This window comes from Pinus tabuliformis, chromosome J, assembly GCF_031772625.1.
Source record: "Pinus tabuliformis cultivar Carrire ecotype Pingquan chromosome J, CPIR1, whole genome shotgun sequence".
Classification (NCBI taxonomy): domain Eukaryota; kingdom Viridiplantae; phylum Streptophyta; class Pinopsida; order Pinales; family Pinaceae; genus Pinus; species Pinus tabuliformis.
The window spans coordinates 783930509-783954133 of record NC_142295.1 but is presented as its reverse complement, the minus strand read 5'-3'; the positions used below and the strand labels follow the sequence as shown (position 1 = coordinate 783954133).

The window sequence follows — 23625 nt, the reverse complement described above, 5'->3', positions numbered from 1 at the left end:
GGAGCGGCACATGGCTTATTTGATTGAAGACAACAAAGAGGAAATTAAAGACAACCATATGAAGCAACAGTAGCATCAAAAAGAGCAATCAGGTGATGCAGGTACAATCAACAATCGAAGTCCACTAAGGAGTGAGAAAAACATATTTGAGCCAAGTCCACCACCAAGGAGATCAGATAGGCAAACTCAATTACCAACAAGGTATAGAGATCATGCTCTTATAACTAGTATTTTAAATGTTGTTGAGCCCTCAAATTATAATGAAACAAGTCAACATGATGAATGGAGGGAAACCATGAAAGAAGAATATGAGTCAATAATTAAAAACAAAACCTAGGATTTAATTGCACTGCTAGAAGGGAAAGAATATAAGTTGTAAATGGTTATATAAACCTAAGTTCAGATCAGATGGTAGTGTAGAAAAATATAAAGCTAGGTTGGTAGCTAAAGGTTACTCACAAAAAGAAGGAATTGATTATGAGGAGACCTTCACTCCTGTAGCTAAGTTCAACACTATTAGAATGTTACTAGCTTTAGCTACAAAGTATCATTGGAGTTTACACTAGCTAGATGGGAAATATGATTTCCTAAATGGAGAATTGAAAGAAGAGGTATATTCAAAACAACATAAAGGGATAATCAAATAGAGGCATGAACATTCAGTTTGCAAATTAAAGAGGGCATTATATGGATTGAAACAAGCACCCATGTCATTGTATGAAAAAATTGACTCCTTTTTCTTACAACATAGTTATAAAAGGAGAAAAAATCTATATACTGTGTTTGATGAAAATGGGAAAATTGTTTTGGATTTCTCTATACGTAGATGATATAATTATCACTAGAAATGCTGATGAATTGATTAAAGAAATCAAAGTGTAGATGTCGCAAGTTTTTGAAATGAAAGACCTCGGAGAATTGCATTATTGTATGGGTTTGGAAGTTTGGAGGGACTCTAGTAAGAATTTTCTCACTCAAGGAAAGTATGTTAGAGGATTAGTAAAAAAGTTCAAAATGAAACAGTGCAAAGCTACTTGAGTGCCTTTGCAATAGAATCCTAAACTTCGAATATGATGATGATTCTAAAGAGGTGGATGCCACATTATATTGATAGCTAGTTGGGAGTTTGATTTATTTGACTACAACTAGACCTGACTTTGCATTTTCAGTCAGTGTTTTAAGTCAATTCATGTCAAGACCTCTTGAGAACCACTGTGTGGCAACAAAAGGTGTCTTGATATACCTTCAAGGAACCATTGATTTTGGTATTAAGTACACTTATGCTTCTGATTTTAATTTGACAGGTTTTTTAGATTCAGTCTCGGAAGGAAATTTGGATGATAGAAGATCCATAACAAGTTATGCTTTTGATACCGGCTTTGGGATAACTGCTTGGAGAAACAAGAAGCTATTGTATACTTATCTTCTGCAGAAGCAGAGTATCAAGTAGTGTGTGCAACCACGTGTGAGGCAATTTGGTTGATGAGAATTCACAATGATTTTGGAGAAGAACAAAAAGATGCTACCATAATCAGATGTGACAACTAAAGCTCAATCAAACAGACGAACAACCATGTGTTTCACAAAAACACACAACATATTGATACTCAATTTCATTTTGTTAGGGAGAAGGTTGAGTCTAATTTTTTTTATTGAATATTGTAATACTTGTGATAATGCAACAAATACTTTTACCAAGCTCCTTGGGAGTATTAAATTTGAAATGCTTAGGGAGATGTTAGGAGTACAAGTGAACCCTTTCTCCATTAAGAGGTAGAGTTGAAAATAATGGAGAATATTGTATTATGGGAGAGAGTTTGTTTCTCACTTGTAGGAGTGTCCTAGATTACGATTAGTTCCTATTTTCTAGGGGTCAGTTCTAATTTCTCTAAATTGATGTAAACTTATATATTTCTGATTTTATGATTAATTGAATAGATCATTCTCTACTTGGGCAGTCTCCAGGTGCAGCTTGCTCACCTGTGAGTTGCTACTTTCAGATTATAAGTTTCAGCCCTCATTTTAACAACTAAACATTTTATTTTAGTGAATGGCACATAGTTATCAATTTTGTTAATCTTATGAATTTTACATAATAAGTTTAATATAGATTAATTTGGTCTTTATCAATGTTAGACATATTAACTCTACATTATCACACAACATTTTATGTTAATGAATGGCATATGGTTATCTATTATGTTATTCTTTACTAATTATATATATTTTTACAACTAAACTCGGTGCTATTATATATATATAACTTGGTACTATTATATATATTTTTAAATATATATATATATATATATATATATGAAACCCCATTAGATTAGTTACTTCTTATGCATCGACCCATAGAAAAAAATAAATTTTATTTAAAAATTTTATTCAAAATATTTGTTTTAATATTATAATTTTGAAAAACATCAGTGAACTTTATAGATTTTTAAAAAAAATTAAGAAGTCAAAACTGATTACAATAAAATTTGAGAAGTCAAAACAATTTGAAACTGATTACAATATAACCTACCTGGAAGCAAGTATAATAAGAATTATGGGCTAAATAATTCTATTTATTTATGTAAAAGCAAGCTTAAACTTCATTTGAGATACACCATTTTTTGAAATAAATAAATACTTTGTATCCTGCACGAACAAGGTCCATGGAGAAGTCAAGTATAATGGACATGCCATGAATGAGTTTGTGCCAAAGAAGACCTCTACTTACATAAGTCAGCATGATGTCCATAGAAGACCTCTACTTACATAAGTCAGCATGATGTGCATATGGGAGAAATGACAGACATAGAAACTTTCGATTTCTCAGCTCGTTGCCAAGGCGTTGGTTCAAGATCTGGTATATTTTCTAAGCTGAATGCTAGGTCATTCTTAGCTTGTTAAGTAGAAACATAAAAATAGCCTCTCATCTCGGCTGCAGATGTATTGAGTGAGCTTTCCAGACGAGAGAAGCGACTAGGGGTGAAACCAGATCCAGACATTGATATTTTCATGAAGGTATCCACCTCAAATTCAAAAGGTGTAGGTTTGAATTCAGTTCCTTTTATTCTGGTGAAGCTGAAATTAATCACAGTGAACTGTTGAATACATATTTTATATTTCTAGGCAATAGCCATGGAGGGACAGAAAACCAGGATTATGACAGACTACGTTTTGCAGGTAAGCTTTCTTTCAGTTCTAAGAATCTTGCTCCGATGAATTTGTGTTCCAAATGGAAGGTAAGTTTTCTTGGAACTCATCATGCTTTGGTTGTTTAAATCATCTCAATTATAATGAATAATATCGAGAATCTTCGACCAGGTTTTGGGGTTAGAGGCATGCACGGATAAGATGGTGGGAGATCAAATGCGCAGAGGAATTTCCAGAGGTGAGAAGAAAAGAGTCACAATAGGGGAGATGATTGTTGGAGGTGACTGCAAAGCTTTCTTGATGGATAAAATTTCGACAGGTCTGGACAGCTCTACCGCATATGGGATTATCCGATGCTTCTACCATTTGGTTCATATCATGAGGGCAACAATGGTGATTTCTCTTCTGCAACCTGCACCTGAAACATTTGAACTCTTCGATGATCTAATCCTGCTGTCGGAAGGTTATATAGTGTACTAGGGACCCAGAGAATTTGTATTGGATTTCTTCGAGACCATGGGATTTAAATGTCCCAAAAGGAAAGCAGTTGCAGATTTTTTACAAGAGGTAATTAAATAAGTATCTAGTTACCGATTATATTAAAAATAAAGTGATTGCAATTATTTGTATTCATAGTAGCGAGAATTTTTGAAACATAACTTGTATTCCAGTTAAATACGGCTTACTAAAACGATAGATTTTTTAGGTTTCTAGGTGAGTTCGCAGTGTTATGCACTTTACGTTGTATTTTTTAAAACCATGAAAATCCTTTCACATTGATTGAACAATTTAAAGCTTCTCGGATAAATCAGTATTGACATGTGATTAACCGAATTTCTCCCTTAACTCTGATGATGCATCGGTTTATTAACCCTTTGGGTTTTGGTGTAACATGTTGGAAATATTAATTACTCTGGCATAAATATTTAGCAAGATCCAAGTAGTGATGCATGAAGATGTATGCTGAGTTAAGTGTAATCCAAATTTAGAGTGTAAGTTAACTGAGTTGAGTGTGAGTAATTAGCTTGAGTTCAATCTATATATTGGGAGAAGTCCAAATTTAGTGAATGTTTGCATGTAGAAGTTATTGTGTGAGAGCTGCTATGTGAAAAGCAGAAATACTCAATTATTGATTTGAAAATCACTCGTGAATGATCTCAGTTAATTTATGAAGGTATTACAGACTCATATGCTGGGGTGTGTCTATGTTATTTTAAGCAACGGATCGATAAGATTGCAAAATACACAGACACTTGAAACAGTAAGAAAAACATAGCAAGCAAATATAAAACACAACAAATTTAATAAGGAGTTCACCCAATTCTCCTCGGCTACGTCTCCTCATCCAGCCTTCAGTGGTGGCCTTTTCTACTGTGTCTTAAAGCAGAGTTTCTACAATAAGGAGCTCAATTTGAGTCTCACTAACAGATGATGATCAGTAGGGTGGTACTTGGATCCCCCAAGCCTCTAGAGTACATAGACTCCCCCTTACTGAATCTTGACCTCAACTGGTCTCAATGGTATGAGTCTAACTTGGTTCTCAGTACCTGACAAGTATACACAGAGGAGTTGCTTGAACCTCTCAAGCCTTCTCTGGAGTTCACAGACTCCCAGACTCTCCCTGTCTCTGTGTGGTTGATACTGCCTTTGCTCTGCAGGTTAGCTCGGCTTCTCTGTTCTCTATGATTCACTTATTTCTCTACTTCTGTTCCCCCTCTTCTCTTTGTCTGTTCATGGCTTAAAGCCAATCTGCTCCCTCACTATTCATTTCCTCTTCTCGGCTCTTTGGATCACCTGCCTCTATCTGCTGGAATTCCCTACTCTGCATCATCATTGCTATGTAACGCTGCACAGAGAGGTGGCCATCTGTCCACTTACTAACTGAGTGTTAATTTCCTTTGAATGGTCGTTATTTCCGTTAATCCAGGATTTGCCCACGAAACTGATTCTTTTGCCACCTCAGCGGTCATGTTGGACCTCAAACCTTATGTGCCTTAGTCTATTTTTCTGTCAAATCCGGTCATCCATTGGGTTGATTCTCTGTTGTTGATCTGGTGCCTCCAGATCCTACTGTCTCCGTCTATATCGCGCGGGTAAGTTGCTTGCCTGTTACTCACGCGATGTAAGCAGTTTTTCTCTCTCATCCGCTGGACATGCGTCACCCAGTGTATGGCATCACACTGAACTCAGCCAAACCCGCTTACCGCTTGAAGTGCACGCGATATCCTGTCGGTTTTTGGCGCAAGACACGCCTTCTGACGCTTTCCACACGGTTTCCCTGTTTTCCTCGTGACTGAGCACTAGGGGCTTTCCTTCTCTGAGGGTTTTTCCCTGCAATCGCGTATCAGAAACTGCCTCTGTTTCTGGATCCGGGATTCTGATTACCAATTTGCATCCATGCGCGGTCTTTATGGGCCAACAGTTAGTGCACTTTGACCGAGGGTCCTCGTTGTTCCATGCAGGCCACAATTGCCATTGTCCAGAGGTCATTTCTGATACTTGTTATTCATAAGATTTGATCTGATATAATTTTGAAACAGTCATGAGAAATGTTTAAGGATCCAATTCGGATCACGGTCTTCCCACTGAAAAAGATTTTGGACCACCAAAAGTTGGTTTTCAAGCATCGAGTAAGTGAGGATATAACTGTCTCACTTGTCCAATCTCTATCCATTTTGCACTGCTTGGCTTTGAACCCTTGAGTCCAATCCTAAGGTACTCAACATCTCCCCTGCACATCGTCCTCACCTTCCTGTCTAGCACTGTGTCTTCCTGCAATTCATTGAGATATTCAGGTAACAGGTCATCAATAGAAGGCAATTGACTTTTCTCTTCGAGATCTTCAATTAATGAAGGTTCAAATAGTCTTAATCTGTCTGCATTAACGGCTGAGTAGATGTGCATGTAAGCTGGTAAATCAAGGTGAAGAAGATTCTCACCAATTTTCTCAAGTATCTTGAAAGGTCCATACCTTATTGGCTTAATATTTTTACCTTCACCTTGCATTTTGTCTTTGTTGATATACAGCTAGACTTGATCACCAACTTGGAAACTACGCTCCATCCGATGCTTGTCATGCCTTGCCTTGTACTTGGCTTGGCTCCTTTCCAGCTGTTCCTGTACTGTCTAGTGAATCTCTTGGATTTGTTCAATGAATTTGGTCGCCTTGTCCACATCGCTATGTCCATCAACTGTTATGTCTTTACCAAAGACAAAATCCAAGGGAGACCTAGGTGTGAAACCAAAATAGGTCTCAAAAGGAGATCTCTGTGTAGAAGAATTTTTTGCTTAGTTGTAAGCATGCTGCACATAACACAAATGTTCATCCCAAAGCTTGGGATGCTTGCTGCAATAGTCTTTAAGCAACTAGATCACAGTCCTGTTTACTACTTCTGTTTGGCCATCTATTTGTGGATAAAAAGCTGTGCTTTTCTTTAGTCTTGTGTCTATCATTTCCCATAGAATCAACCAAAACTTCCCAACGAATCGGGTGTCTCGATCAGATATAATAGAAGTGGGTAACCCAAAATGAACCCATACATGTTGAAAGTGCAGTTTTCCAGTTTTTCCAGTTGTAATCTGTTTATTACAGTGTATCCAAATACACATTTTGTTGAACCTATCCACAACAACATATAAATAGTCATAACTTTTCCTAGATTTAGGCAGTCCTCCAACAAAGTCCATGGAAACACTTTCCCAAGGATGAGAAGGAACTGGTAGTGGAGTGTACAAGCCTAATTTTCTATTGCTAGGCTTGCTTTTAGCACACATGGTACACCCTTTTACAAATCTAGAAACTGTCTCATTCATTTTTGGGCAATAACAAAATCTTTACAGCTGTGCAACTGTTTTACTTACCCCAAAGTGACCTGATATTAGAGAAGTGTGTGCTTCCCAAATTATCTTTATCCTTTCAGTTTGTGGAATGCATAGCTTCCCACAATGATACAAGAGTCGGCCCTTAATGTGATAATCCAATTTTTCTACTCATTTGCCTTGACTTAAAGTGGCATATACATCTTTAAAATCTATATCTTGAGCATATTGTTCAATAGAGCTCTCATGTAATATTGAATTATGCTTAAGTATAGTAGATACATTTATAATTGGTCTAGATAACATGTCTGCAAGTTTATTGTGTATGCCCTCTTTATATCTAATGACTAAATGAAACTGTTGTAGAAAACCCATCCACCTATAGTGTCTTGATTGCTGCAACTTAGTTTGGGAGTGTAGGTATTGAACGAGTTGATGATCAATGTGTATAACTATCTCTTTGCCCATTAAGTAATGTCTCCACTTTTTCACACTGTACTATTGCATACAATTCTTTATCATATGTTGGATTGTTATCTACTGCAGAATTAAATGTCTCGGAGTGATAACATATTGGTTTACCGTGTTGTATCAACACTGCTCCCATGGCATAGTCACTGGCATCCGTTTGGATATCAAATGGTCTTTGAAGATCAATAAGTGCTAGTATTGGTGCTGTACTAATATTTTCTTTCAAGATGTCGAAGGCTTTCTACTGTTTGCCTCCTCACTGAAATACCTTGCTCAATCCTGTTAAAGCATGTAAGGGTGTTGCAATTAAGGAAACATTAGAAATGAACTTTCTGCGATATTATGTTGCAATTAAGAAGCTTCTAATTTCTGTAGCAGATTTGGGTTTAGGCCAGTTTACAATCACTGGAACTTTAGAGGGATCTATCTTCAATTCAGCACCCCCTACTATATGTCCCAAATAATTCAAATATGTTTTGCCAAATTCACATTTTGAGCGTTTAACATAAAGTTTTTCTCTTTTCAAAATATCTAGTGTCTGCTTAACATTCTTTAAGTGTTCTTCCCATGTTTTGCTAAATATAAGAATGTCATCCAAATATACGATAACAAAATCATCAGGAAAAGGTCTAAGTACATCATTCATTATTCTCATGAAAGTAGCAGGAGCATTAGTTAAGCCAAAAGGCATAACCAGCCACTCATACAATTCCTGCTTCATTTTGAAAGTAGTCTTCCATGCAACTTGTTCTGCAACTCTAACCTGATGATATCCACCATGCAAGTCTAGCTTGGAAAAATAAACAGCTTCTTTCAATTGATCTAATAGATCATCTATGCAAGGAAGGGGGTAACGATTTTTTATCGTTATCTTATTCAGTGCTCTGTAATCAATGCACATTCTCCACGAGCCATCTTTCTTTCTCACCAAAACGATTGGCAACCGACATGGCAATTTGCTAGGTCTAATGAACCCCTTCTCGAGCAACTCCTGCGCTTGCGTTTTGATTTCTGCATTCTCTAAAGTGGACAACCTGCACATTCCAATGTTAGGCAATGGAGCATCTTGCTGCAAATTAATATCATGCACTATTCCCTTTTGGGTGGCAGACCTTTATGTTCTTGAAACAAGATATCATACTCTGAAACAACTTTCTCTAAATCAGCTTACTATTTAGCATCACAACCCTCAAATACCTTGGCTTTATCAAGTTTCTTTTCCTTTACAACCATTAGTAAAAATTGTTTGCATGAATTTATAATTCGTTTCATCTGCGCTGAGTTTATGAGAGTATAATTATTCTTGAGCTTATGAGCTCTTACAAAGTATTTGATTCCATCATTAATGAGTAGATACTTGTTCTCAGCTTTATAAAAAATAGCTTTTTCTATCATACAAGTAAGGACTTCCTAAAACAATTTCACATATATCCAAAGGAATTATATCTAACTCAACCTCATCTACAAATGCTGACCCAAAAGAAAACTTAAGTTTGCATTGTCTAGTCACTTGTAGTTGTGCTTTATCACTTAACCAACCTAATGGGTATGGTTTCTTGTGAGGTGTAGTCAGTAATCCCAACTTCTTTACAATTGCATTAGAAATTAAATTTACTTTTGAGCCACTATCAAACAAAGTATCAATCTTTTGATGTTTGGAAATAACTCGAATGTGGAAAAGCTCATGTTTTTTTCTCTCATTTTCTTCATCAATAGTAGATTGTGCAGAATTACTAGTAGATGCTTCAGAATTCTTACCTTTTATACCTGTGGCTATAATGGTTGTTTCATCTCTTGAGTCCGACACTAAATCTTTCTGAATAGCTGCAGCAATATTCTTCTTCTTTCCCTCGAACTTCTTAGGTCTTAGCTCCGGATGCAGAATCCAATAGTGCTCATTATCATGCTCATCCTTCTTACAGTCAATGCATGAAGACCTGCTTTTCTGTGCAGTGTTGGCCTTCCTCTCTTTCAATTTTTGTTTTCTCTTCTCCTTATTCTTGCTTGTAATGGACTTGGATGATCCTCCAATTTCTGGGTTCCCATTCTTTCCTCTAGATTCTAGATGCGTAGCTTGAACACATACCTCATCTATACTAGTGGGATTAAACATGAGGATAGTGTGCCTCATGTAGTTGTTTAGACAACCTATGTACTTCAATAGAGTCTCAGGCGAGTTTAAAGAGATTCCTAGAATCAAAGCTCTCTTCCTAAATTCTTGGGTGTAACCCTGTACACTTTGATCTTTCAATTGACGAAGAGTTTGCCAGCTCATCATGGCTTGCTGCATGTAAGATAGTGGACAGAACTGTTTTTTTATTGCAGAAACAAATTCACTCCAGATAGAAAGAATCTTACCATGTTTCTTCATGTCAGCTTTTGTCTTGCCTTCCCACCATACCAAGGCAGTGCCTCCAAGGCATAGGTTGGCCAGCTGAATCTTACTCTTGCCTGAGTCGATACTCTGCACTCTGCAATAAACATCAATTTGTCTAATCCAGTTGTCCAGCTTTTCTGCATTCAAATCTCCATCATATATGCGTAAATCAAATTTAACATCCAATTTGATCAAAGATGTCTTCTTTTTATGTTCAGGGCTATTAGGAGGTGTGAGAAAGTTTTCCTCTTTCCCTTTTCCTTTCGAGTGGTCATGGAGGAAAGACTGTTCTTCTCCCTTTTCTTGTTTGGAGCCTGATGAATCCTCATCTTTATGTTTCGTAAAGTCCCTATACATTTCCTCTACCATGGACCTCAAGGCCAGGAAACTATCTACGAATTGAGGGTCTGGCCGCAAGGGACTTTCTTCTGACATTTTCTTTTGAGGATAGAGTCTTCCAGTTTCCGAGTTAGTCTCAACTAACTCTCCTTCTCCTAATTTAAGCTTTGATCTAGTTAGCATTCAATAGCAAAATCCAACACAAGCTTGTCTAACCTTAAAAACCTAAAGCTCTGAAACCACTTGATCTGAAAATCACTCATGAATGACCTTAGTTAATTTATGAAGGTATTACAAACTCATGTGTTGGGGTGTGTCTATGTTATTTTAAGCAACGAATCGATAAGATTGTGAAATGCACAGACACTTGAAACAGTAAGAGAAACACAACAAGCAAATATAAAATACAACAAATTTAATAAGGAGTTCACCTAATTCTCCTAGGCTACGTCTCTTGGTCCAACCTTCAGTGGTGGCCTTTTCTATTGTCTTAAAGTAGAGTTTTTACAATAAGGAACTCAATCTCAGTCTCACTAATAGATGATGATCATTAGGGTGGTACTCAGATCCCACAAACCTCTAGAGTACACAGACTCCCCCTTACTGAATTTCGACCTTAACTGGTCTCAATGGTATGAGTCCAATTTGGTACTCAGTACTTGACAAGTATACACATAGGAGTTGCTTGAAGCTCTCAATTCTTCTTTGGAGTTCACATACTCTCGAAATCTCTCTGTCTCTGTCTGCTCGATGCTGCCTTGCTCTGCAGGTCAGCTCGACTTCTCTATTCTCTGCGATTCACTTCTTTCTCTACTTATGTTCCTCCTCTACTCTTTGTCTGTTCATGGCTTAAAGCCAATCTACTCTCTCACTGTTCCTTTCCTCTTCCCGACTCTCTGGATTGCCTGCCTTTGTTCGCTGGAACTACCCTGCTCTGCGTCATCATCGCTATGTTACACTACACAGAGAGGTGGCCATCTGTCCCCTTACTAATTGAGTGTCAATTTCCTTTGAGCGGTTGTTATTTCCATTACTCCAGGATTTGCCCACGAAACTGATTCTTTCGCCAGCTCAACAATCATGTCGGACCTCAAACCTTATGTGCCTCACTCTATTTCCCTGTCAAATCTGATCATCCAACGGGTTGATTCTCTGCCATCGATTTGGAGCCTCCAGATCCTACGGTCTTCATCTATATCATGCGGCTAAGTTGCTCGACCGTTACTCACGCGATGTAAGCGGTTTTTCTCTCTCATCCACTGCACACGCATCACCCAGTGTATGGCATCGCGTTGAACTCTGCCAAACCTACTTACCACTCGAAGTGCACGCGATATCCTGCCGGTTTTAAGCATGGGACCCGCCTTCTGACACTTTCTACACGGTTTCCTTGTTTTCCTCGTGACCGAGCGCTCGGGGCTTTCCTTCTCTGAGGGTTTTTTCCCTGCTTTACGCTAATCGCGTATCAGAAATTGCCTCTACTTCTGAATCTGGGCTTCTGATTGCCAATTTGCGTCCATGCGTGGTCTCCATGGGCCAACGTTCAGTGCGCTTTGACCGAGGGTCCTCGTTGTTCTATGCAAGCCACAATTGCCATTGTCTAGAGGTCATTTCTCATATTTGTTATTCATAAGATTTGATCTGATATAATTTTGAAATAGTCATGAGAAATGTTTAAGGATCCAATTCGGATCAATGGTGGGTTCATTATAGTCATCAATTTTGTGTGATCAATAGAAAAGATGAGCAACTCATATTGTTTGTGTGTCAAATTTGTGTTTCCTCTTCTTTGTCTTTCCAACAATCTTTGTCTCTCCAACAAGTGGTATCAAAGCCAAAGGTCTTCCATTCAAATCACACTTCGCTCGGGCTCGAGGAAAATAGTTGGGCATTGGATAAATCAACACTACCCATGTGTTTCATGAGATGTGCTTAACCTGTTTAGTGACACGTGCTTAATCGCCTCTTGGGGATCTGCTAACTTTGACAATGTTTCCATTTACTAACACTTAAAAATTTTAGTATAACTAAAATATAATATTTAATATTCACCAAAAACACTATCATATTTAACAAACCACAAATTTTTTTAACAAAATAATTCAATTTTCTCTTTCCAATAAAATCCCGAAAAATACTTTTCCAAACAGAATCCTCCTTTAAGTAAAACCCTTTAAAAATAAAATTATCAAACTTCTAAACAACTCCCTTTTTCAAAAACCTTTTAATATGCCTTTTCAACCTTTACGCTTTTTGCATTAAAAAAATTCTCATAAACAATTCCACTCAAACGTATAACCAAGTCTCTTTAATAAGACCAAAAAGACACAGCATCGTGGATCGAAATCTCTTTCGATAACGGGATTTGGATCAATAATGGGTCCGCGTGCTAACGCTTTTTTCGATGGAAAACAACGCGTCATTGCTCCGCCGAACTATCGTGCGTTATAAAGCCTTGTATGATTTCACTTAAAAGAGAAAAAATATATCCTTATGCTTTCCATCAAGCGAAAAAAATATATTTCTCGAAGATTATCGTACAACCGAAAAACTATGTTCCTCGAAGATTACCATACAACTGCAACTGTTGATCCCTTATCCCAAGGTTCTTTGTAATCGCAACTGTTCATCCGTTCTCTAAGGGGTTTTTTAATATTAATGATACTATTTATTAGAATCACTATTGTCATTACACTAAAATTCGTTGATGGTGTTAGTAAATAGGGGTTAGTGAAGTAGCAGTTTAAGGATTATGTTTTTTTATTTTGAAAGTTATGGAAATTTCAGTTATATTTTGAAAAAATTTAGTAGAGATTTTTGTAAAACTAAATAAAAGTTGTCAAAGTTTATAATTTTAGGTATTTTAGAAGTTTTTGATAGTGTTTAATCTATTTCCACTATCAAAAACATTATTCAAACATTGTATTTACAATATTTTTTGGAATTTTTTTGCCTAGATTCCAGCCACTTTTAGCCATCCTGATTAGTCTGGTTAGTAAATAAAAACACCAATAAAATTAATTAAATGCCTTAATAAAATTAATTAAAAACATCACTAGAATTAATAAATCCACCAAAATCAATTAAAAGCATATCACTAAACACTAATTTATCCAACGTCCAACAAAACTAAACCCTAATTTATCCAATCTACAACCCTAAACATTAAACCCTAAATACGGTTTTAAACACTAAACCCTAATTTATCCAATATCCTACAAAACTATGATTTTTCCATCTGCTCAAAAATATATATATTTTAACCAAAATCTTCTGCCACTCCCAAGAAAGGTCACTAAATACTGCAAATTAACATTCAAGAAGTCTCACTGAAAACTTTAATCACTTGATAATTTGAAAGTTCAAACGAGTTGCAAAGCAGCATTACAACTCAAGCATGTTTTCACAGACAACTTTTACTTATGCAGAGAAATGCCTTCATCCATATCTTCAAATTCTTGCAAGTGAAAAAGAAAATTCCCACAGGTTTACAATCACTTTTTGCCATTGAATTCAAATACATTACTAATAATTCAACTGGATCTTTTTCTAAATGAATATTTAGTAATTCAATATTTTTGTTGGAGTTAGATAAGATCCGTCGCAATACTCGCCATGACGCTTTATTTTCGTACAACCATGAATCACAGAAATGTGGACAGATCCCTTTATTTTGGAGCTCTATTCCTGGGTCTCGTCATGAAAATGTTCAACGGACTTTCTGGTATTGCGGCTACAATTGGAAAGCTTCCAGCCTTCTACAAGCAGAGAGATTTGATGTTCTACGCTACCTGGGCATACTCTCTTCCTATATTCATTACAGAAATTCCTCTTTGCTTAATCGAGTGTACATCATGGGTATCTCTTACCTATTATATTATTGATTTTTCCCCGGCCCCATACAGGTAAGTACATTTACATCGTCTATTTTCATTACAACGTATATTAAAATTAAAATCAAAATAAAGTTCCACTGTGATAGATCTCTGAATAGTGAAATTTCAATAGATCTAATTTATTTTCTTATTTTCATGCTGATGAGAGTTCTTCATGTACAGGTTTTTTCGATACTTTATGTTGTTGGTAGCATTCCACCAAACAGGTTTGGCACTCTTTCACTTGATAGGTGCTGTGTCAAGGGATATTATAATGCAAACAGTGTCGGTGCATTTGCAAACACTGTCGGTGCATTTGTGCTCTTAATCACATTTGTCTTGAGTGGGTTCATTCACTACTACATGTAGGGGGTTTTAGGACAATATTTAAGACAATATTTGAGTCAATTGTCTTAACTTAACACAAAAATAAACTTGTGTATTGTCTTAAATATTGTCTCTAAGCGGGTGTCTCAAAATATAATGTCTCAAAAATTTGTCTCTATAAAGACAATATAGAACACATATTATTATTGTCTCTATAAAGACAAGAATTATTGTCTATTAAGAGACAATTTGATTTGTCTCTCTAGAGACAATTTCATTTGTCTCTGTAGAGACAACTTCATTTCTGTCTCTTTAGAGATAATTACATTTTTGTCTTTTAAGAGACAATAGGTGAGATTAAAAACATATTGTCTCTATAGAGACTATATGTCCATAATTCAAACTATTGTCTCTCTAGAGACAATATAAAAAATTATTTAAAAATAAATAAATAAAATCATTTTGAATGTTCTTTCAAAGTAGTTTCACATTTAAAGTTCACAAATAGTACTCGTGTATGAGAGAAACCACCACAGAAATTCCTGTCTGATAGAAACCAGGCGCATATGGGTTATTAATATTACCTTTGTTTAGCAAGAAGGGATTTAATTCATTACTAAATTTACACCCAAGTTTTACTTTGTGTTCCAACAAAACGTGGCACCCCTGTAAATCTGTACGTTTACACTGCCAATTAAATAATAACAAGCTGTGTGTGTGGAGCGCTTAGTCCAGCATTCACATTTCCAGACCAATAATTACCAACATCACAATGCAACATTCCATGCCTGACTTGGTTTTCTTCCAATAGACATGAAGACAAGCAACACTTTAGAAAATATTGCTCGAGCATTAAACATGTCAAACCAACATCAGATAAAATGTGATGCTTAAGCAATGAAACGTCATAGAACTATTTCCTTCAAAGCCAAGGTTACCCATCCTTGGCATGAATATAAGTGATAAATATATAAAAGTGAGGACTCACAATTGATGTGGGAACACTCCTATAAAATCTAAATCATGCCAGCATTAATACAGAGCAGAAAATGCTTTCCTCCAAGACCATGTGAGCTTAACATGGCCACCCATATATAAATGCAATGTCCAACCATCATATTTAATTACTGTCAACTTTTTAACAGCATGCCATCTTATAAAGCTTTAATATCTACTTCAAATGGGAGTCAAAATTTTGGATTTAAGATGCTACCTTAGCTTTGATAAGCGTTCCATCTCCTAGTTTTACTATAGTTAAAGAATAATCTGTAGACGGTTGAATGGAAACGACTTTAGATTTAGAAAATGCGAATCTTTATGCAGAAATCAATCGAGAGCCCCACAGAAATACCTAGGCAGGCTTGATAGCCACAGTTATCAACTATGTAAACCAATTTCAGAGTTAATATAAATCCTCAGACATAGCTAGAATTTTCAGAGAAAGTCTTAACAAGATATAATATATTACAAGAAACAATCATCGCAACTAGCATTTCCCCCAACAGTACACAACAAAAGGCACTTGAGCATTCTTGAAATATTTGAAGAGTACAAAAAGTTCTTGTGCAAAATGTGCAAGAGTATATAACGGAAAAAACTATCTTAGCATATAAAAATAGCTCTGTAATGGATTTGAACTAAGATATCTTAGCCAACTCCACCAATGAAAACATATGTACAGTACCCAAATCACATATAGATAGATGCGATAATGCTATTCTAATCCCCAATTACAAATTAGAATTAAATGTTGGAACTCAAGAGAAAACTCCAATGATACAAAACTAATTGAATCCGCTAATCCCTAAATATGCAAAAGCATCTTAACAAAGCTATTCAAAAGCATCATCATCATCATTTGGAAGGGGTTGGGCCGTAGCTACTACAAGTTCTGCCTTGCTGTTGACAACATAAAAGATTGTAAGCCAAAGTTTCAATCTTTTAGAAATGGAACAAATTATTTCAATAAAAGTTAACAAAATTTAATAAGAAAATAGCATTCTACTTACTGTTGTTGGGTTGCAAGGTCTATCTGAACCTCAGGAGGAGCAAGAGCAGGTGACTCCACAAAATGAACGTTTGGATCCCGATAAAAATAACCCATTATAGAATAAATGCAATTTTTTTAATATAACATTCATATTAGGGAGCACCAGAAATGATTAAAGGCTCACCCTGAGAGCTTTCGTGCCAAGTACAGGAATGGCTTCGCAAAGTTGTAGTTACTTTTTGCAGATATCTCATAGTATTAAAGATTCTTCTTTCTATGAAAAGTAACTTGCTTAGCTTTCACTTGCCTATTCTTCACATCAACCTTGTTTCCACAAAGAAGAATAGGAATGTTCTCACACACCCTGAAATTCACAAAGATATTTAGCAAATCGGTTTAGGCAGTTGTGCCACCACACAATTAAGGAACCTTCATTTGTACTTAGAGATCCAACCCCTCTGCAAAAGAGATACCTGCAAAGATCTCTTTGCCACGTTGGGACATTCTTGTAAGTCAATCGTGCACTAACATCAAACATGATAACTTCACAGTGCCCATGAATACTGCAACAAACAAAATCCCAATCAGTAAATAAGAAGGAAACAAATAAATAGAAGTGGAAAAACACGAAACCCTCGCCAATTCAATCAGGAAAACGCCAATAGGAACAGGAAAAGCAAACCAGTATTGATGAAAACAACCAATAACAGAGTCTATCTATAAATTCAAAATTAAACTAAATTAAAATTCAAATAAATATAAGTGGAAAAATACAGAACTGTCGCCAATTCAACTAGGAAAATGCCAACAGAAGCAGGAAAAGCAAACCAATATTGATCAAAACAACCAATAACACAGTCTGTCTATAAATTCAAAATTAAATTAAATTAAAATTCAAAATAAAGAGACATAGACGTGTAAAACAGAGTGCTGATAAAAAGGAACCAAAAAAGGGCTCATAATTGCTCCATTGTCATTGATATTGAGCTTAAAAGGTGTTGCTACTGAGCCCACACTACATACATATCAACACGGGAAAATAGAATTGATAAGTCAAAATTTCTCTTGGGATCGATCCATGTTTAAATCCATGTAGGACCTTTTTAAACAAAAAGTTGAAAAGGCACCCCAAAAGCTCAAATGTATAGTGCTCCAATCAACAGGTGTCTACTACACTTGCAGAGGATGACAAAAAACACTAGTTTTGTAAAGTCCCAAGAGACCTGATTTCAAGTGAAAATCAAAATCAGTCTGGCAAAATATAGAAATGGGAAAATAATAAAACTAATTATTGACATACCTTAACCACATTTTGTGATTAAACCTTACTTGACTGAGCTATAAAGTTGGGTCAACATTTCAGCCTTGGCTTTCTCAACTTGACAAAGCACCACAGCCTGCAAATCATCAAATCATCAATTCAAGTATCATGGACTGAATAAACACTGAGATTCTGTATGGTTGTATTGTGTGCTTATCCAAATGGGTGTCTTACTTATGGAACATTTGCAGCAGGACTATTTAGAACAACTTCCACATAACCGCGGACTTCTTGAGCCATCATTCTGAGCTCCTTCTCCGGATCTATAGGCCTTCTTACCATGGTTTCCTGGATTATAAAAAAGAAAATCAAACTGAGGTTGAATATTAAGTTGGGAAATAATTTTTCTATTCTCATTGTTGTATATGGTCATGGTCTCCTAGGCTAAAATCTGTATTGATTCTTAAATTATTTAATAGCAAACATTTTGATTATGTACATGTGCAACTTAGAATGGAACTTTATGTGCTTCATTGCCTATAAGCAAGTGTTTCAATACAAGCTATAGTTGTTCACGATTATACTTTGGGTTACATAAAGTAGTCTTGGCCTCTGGCCAGCTAAATATTGCCTGCCCTCTACCTTATATCTATTTAAGTTTTAACAGTGGAAATAGTTTGTCTTGAAGATCGAAGAAAACTCAAAGGATGTTAGTCCTACCTTAAAGCAAAGACTAGCAATCTATTTTCTTTTTCTGCTAAATAGTTATCTACCAGAGAAACCAAATTTTTTGGTTACCTGTAATTATTCATAAGTTGAACAATTGTCCAGCAGTACAATGCCTACTTATTTGCAATATAATTGTCCAGCAGAAAATAATGTGACTAGCATGCATTTGAATGCAGTTTACTAATTTTTTTAACCTTAAAGATACATGTGAGTACTCGATAGTAAATCAAGACAATTCCATATAACATAATGTAATTCAGTTAATGAAGGCTTCTCACCAGATCATGCCATCATTATGTCAGCGGTTATAATATATACAATGTAAAGTTGAGGAGGAACTTCTATTTATGGATATATAACAATGAACTCAACTTAGCTTGCATTTTATTTCTCTCAAACAACCTATGAAAGGTTTGTTGTAGTATAAAGGGTGCATCTTTATCCAATGCTTTAATTGTCTTTGTAGGTTGACATTGTAATGGGCCAAAGGTTAATGACTCTATCTTCCAGCAAGAATTGGCAAGCAAATGAATTTCACCAATGGCTCAAACATAGAACCAAATTTTAGGAATGGCAGACTAGTGCCTTTCTTGCTGGGAATATCCTAAGAATGGTCCCTTCATGTAGGGGATGTCCCAGCAACATCCAATGAGCCGTTCCCACAAAACTGGAGATGCATCAAATGATATTTGTGGCATTCCTGTTCTCTTCCTCATTCCATAGAAAACAGGTAAAAAACATAGGAGAATAGGGACGCCTCAAATATCATTTGAGAATCAAAGTCTATAGAAGGATGTCTCTAGAGGGGCTCAACACTCTGTTACATTGTTACATTCCAAGCATATGTAATTATTCTGCTTCAACTTCAGAAGGCTTATTGTAGCATAATTGCCAAGTAATTTGTCAGAATTACGCCCAAGTTTTACTACTTCAAATGGGAGTCAAAAGTTTGGATTTAAGATGCTACCTTAGATTTGATAAGTGTTCCATCTCCTAGTTTTACTATAGTTAAAAAAGAATCTGTACACTGTTGAATGGAAACAACTTTAGCATTGAATCTGATCGTTCTTGGAGCCAATTCTTTTGCAAGGGTATCCAGAAGCATACTCCTTTGAACGCATCGAACTTCATGATTTCCGCTGATAGACAGGAAAAGTACTTAGTATTACAAAGCATGCGAAAAAAAAGATGACCAAAATAGTTAATGGGATACAAAGTACATCATGTCATAGTGGCAATGAGGGAGTGCTGAAGCCATCTCCTGAAGTACACTCTCCAACAATGGCATTTCCCATAACTAAATTTGTTCAATTATTTCTTGTCTGATTTGATCATTTGCAGGAATATTTGGTAGGAGCCTTAACATTCTTGTTTGTGAGTCTATAAGACTCCTCAAAGAAACTTGTTCTGGTCCTGGTGGGAGAATGCTGACTAGACCCACATTTAATGTAGAGGGCATGTTATGGGGTTCTGGTCTAGGTGTAGATGGCATAACATGACCCTCTATACCAACAGATTGTATACTTGTTGGAGTCACCCTAGAAACATCCTACAAGGCACAAATATAAATAATATTATGGAATAACAGATGAATAATGTTGAAATATGTAACTAGGTTCGATCTTCATAATGACATATCTAATCACAATTCTATGTAATTTATGTAAAAAAGGGAAAAAGAAGATTATTTTTGTTATGACTGAGGCATGGGTTTCATGAACACATGAAGAAGCAAGTCCCATTATAGAATGACAATATCTCAGAAGACTCATTAAAACAAGGTCATGAAGGTGGCAAATGATCAATGAAATGTATAGTAAAGTTGCAAATAATCATGGAAACCAAAATACTAATCAGTACAGATAGGTGTCCATGAGGTATGTATAATAATTTTCTTTTAAAGGGTCCATCCTAAGATGAAGTAGGGTTGAATTTATGGGTTTCTATTTTAAGAAATACCCTAGTATTTAGAAACCTTAATCTTAAGGTATTTGTTCCCTATGATTTGATTTCTACGGCATGGGATAAACTCTAGAATGACATAAAGGGAAAAGAGTATGATCTAAGGTTTGAATTTAAGAAACCCTAAAAAGGCCTCTTGATTACATAAAAACCCTAAAAAAGTAACTTGACATCATGTTTTCGAATAATATATTGCTTGGGTTACTGGTTCAAATAGTATTGTATGTACAAGAAGAAAAAACGGATGGGGTGATCCATTTGAAGGCACGATGTAGCTCTTCGTAACACCTCATTAATCATGGAGTTGTTGTGCAAAAACTTTATTAAATATATGCCCTAGATTTCTCAACAAATAACATAATCAAACTCACGTAAATAAATGGTTGAATCTTACATCTTGCATAACATTAGATGTATATGGGGGCATTGGTTGTATTGAGGGGCATAAATGAATCCTGCATGCCAACAAAATGCACGCTTAGTAAAAACACAAATATTAATAAATATATATAGTGAAATAAGTTAACTAAATGCACAAAAATATTAATCAAGTTTTACCACTATCATTACCTTAGATGTTTTATAAGGTGTTATACGGGTTGGAATGACTTTAGCGATTGCCTGCATTCCACAAACATAAATTAGCCTAATATAATTAGGAATATAAGATAATTGAACATATAAAAGACAATATTCAAGCTTACCTCATGCATCATCATAGCAGCATCTTGCCCTCGTGCATTTGTTAACATTTCCATAAAAGTAGTGAATATCATTGAATTCCCCATAGTAGCATTGATAACACCCATGGGTACATTCTTAAAAAAGCACATAATAACATAAAAATAAGAAAACCTTGATCAAAAAACTGATAAGAAAATAGAATCGGTAACACCAAATATGTGTTGAGTGAGCATTGAAGATCTGTCCAACACTTTGAGGCAAGCTTATCAGAGTGTTCCAACAAGCATTTAACTAGTCACAAACAAACTTTTGAAGTTAAATATTTAAAGTTATTTCTAAAAAAAAATCCAACCTCTAACTAAATCAACAACATAAATGTTATGCTCTTAACCTGCAAAATGATACCCAAATACAGAATATGCGAAGAAAAGATACCCAGAACATAGAATGGCAATGATTTTATTATTCAGAGAGTAATGTTCACTCGCCTCTTCGAGGGGGCAACCTCCAATAGAGCAGATCTCAACTACAAAATAAGACACAATGCTCCTCGCAGGGAGTCTCTATCCTTTATATATGACTCATACATGCAATACCACGGGCGAATACCGTGGGTTTTATTAATACCATCTATCTAATACTATGGCCCATTTGCAACTAACTGTGGTCTCGTCATTAATTGTCGGTTAACCACTTACAAATATTAATATGGGCTTTATTGACTCTTGACTATGACGTGATCCCATGACATAAATAAGGGGCTTAGGGTGGGACCCCAACACGCCCTCCCCCTTAAGACTAGCCTTGTCCTCAAGGCTGAAGCTACGGAAACTGCTGAAGAATAGTGGCTGGTTCCCAAGTTGCATCTTCCGGAAAGGTGTCTTTCCATTTGACGAGGAGTTCCTTAATCATGCGGCCGCGCAGGTGCTTGTCTCGTGTGTCTAGAACCTGTTCGGGTTGAAGCCAGATTGACCCTTCTTCGTCCAATTCAGGTAGACTGGTTTGAACTTGGCAATTGTTCCCAATCACTTTCTTGAGGCACGATACATGGAAAACTGGATGGATTTTTGCCGTAGGTGGCAAAGCCAACTTGTAAGCTACTTCTCCAATGCGCTGAAGTACTTGGTATGGTCCGTAGAATTTTGGAGAGAGCTTTTGACAACCCTTGTCTTTGAGTGATGTTTGCTTATATGGTTGCAGCCTCAAAAAGACCTGATCCCCTTCTTGAAATTGGCGCTTTGAGCGATGCTGGTCGACCTGTTGCTTCATGCGGTTCTGAGCTTGATGAAGATTCTCTCTAAGATGGGCGAGCATGGTTGCGCGGTGTTGTAGGAGTTGATCCACCGCTTGTACTTTGGAGCACCCCTTGAGATAAGAAGTAGGGGAAGGCGGAAGTTGACCGTATACTGCTTCATAGGGAGTCATTTTGGTGGTGGCATGATAGTTGGTGTTATACCACCATTCAGCCAGAGGTAACCATTGTACCCAAAGGTGTTGCTTTTCTGAAGTGAAACACCTAAGGTAGGTTTCTAGACATTTGTTGACTGCTTCGGTTTGACCATCTGTTTGCGGATGATATGAAGTAATGAGTTTGAGTTGAGTGCCTTGTATTCTGAAGAGTTCCTGCCAGAAATTATTGGTGAAGATCGGGTCGCGATCGGACACAATAGAAGTGGGCATGCCATGCAATTTGAAGATCTGATCCATGAAAGATTGAGCAACCAACGTTGGTGTAAACGGGTGGGGTAGGGCGCAGAAATGAGCATACTTCGACAGTCGGTCCACCACCACCATGATGACTGACTTGTTCCCTGACTTTGGAAGACCTGTAATGAAATCCATAGAAAACTTCGTCCAAATTGATGCCAGAATGGGCAATGGTTGTAATGTGCCTGGTGTGTTGACGGTTTCCCCTTTGTGGCGTTGACAGACATCACATTCTGCTACGAAGGTGAGGATGTCCTTTTTCATGCCTGTCCAAAAAAATGATCTTCTGGTGCGAGCATACATCTTCTGAAAGCCCGAATGTCTTGCAATGGGAGATGAGTGCAATTATGCCAAAATGCGACTTTTGAGGGTGGATGTTGGTGAGATTATGACTCTGTCCTTGTAGCGAAGAATATCATTCTGCCACGAGTAGCCCTTAGTGGAATTAGGATCTACCTGCACTTGAGAAATGAGTTTGGAGAGCCCGGGGCGTGAAAACCATTCCCTGCGAGCCTCTTCAATCCAGTCTGGAATGGGGAGGGAAATTGCGAGCAGAGTACTTTCCTCCTCAAATTGGCGAGATAATGCATCTGCTACACTATTGTCTTTCCCTTTCTTGTAAATGATCTCATAATCATATCCCAACATTTTGGCTAACCATTTATTTTGTTGTGGGGAGGATAGGCATTGCTCCAAAAAATATTTAAGACTGTGATGATCTGTGCGGATTTGGAAACGTCGCCCCAATAAGTAAGGTCGCCAGGTCTCGACTGCATGTAAGATGGCCATCATTTCCTTCTCGTAGGTAGATTGGCCCAGATTCCTCCCACTAAGTTGTTGGCTTGTGAAGGCCAACGATCGCCCTTCCTGTATTAAGACCGCCCCAATACCTGTACCCAAAGCATCACATTCAATGACAAAGGATTTGGTGAATTCA

The 23625-nt window shown here is 36.7% G+C and overlaps 2 pseudogenes; one reads left to right on the top strand and one right to left on the bottom strand.

Annotated features, from left to right (window-relative positions):
* The first annotated feature begins 13768 nt into the window (after positions 1-13768).
* LOC149229058 (pleiotropic drug resistance protein TUR2 pseudogene) lies at positions 13769-14356 on the top strand (annotated as a pseudogene).
* Positions 14357-16187: 1831 nt separating this feature from the next.
* LOC149229057 (GTP-binding nuclear protein Ran1B-like) lies at positions 16188-17948 on the bottom strand (annotated as a pseudogene).
* Between the last annotated feature and the right edge of the window lie 5677 nt (positions 17949-23625).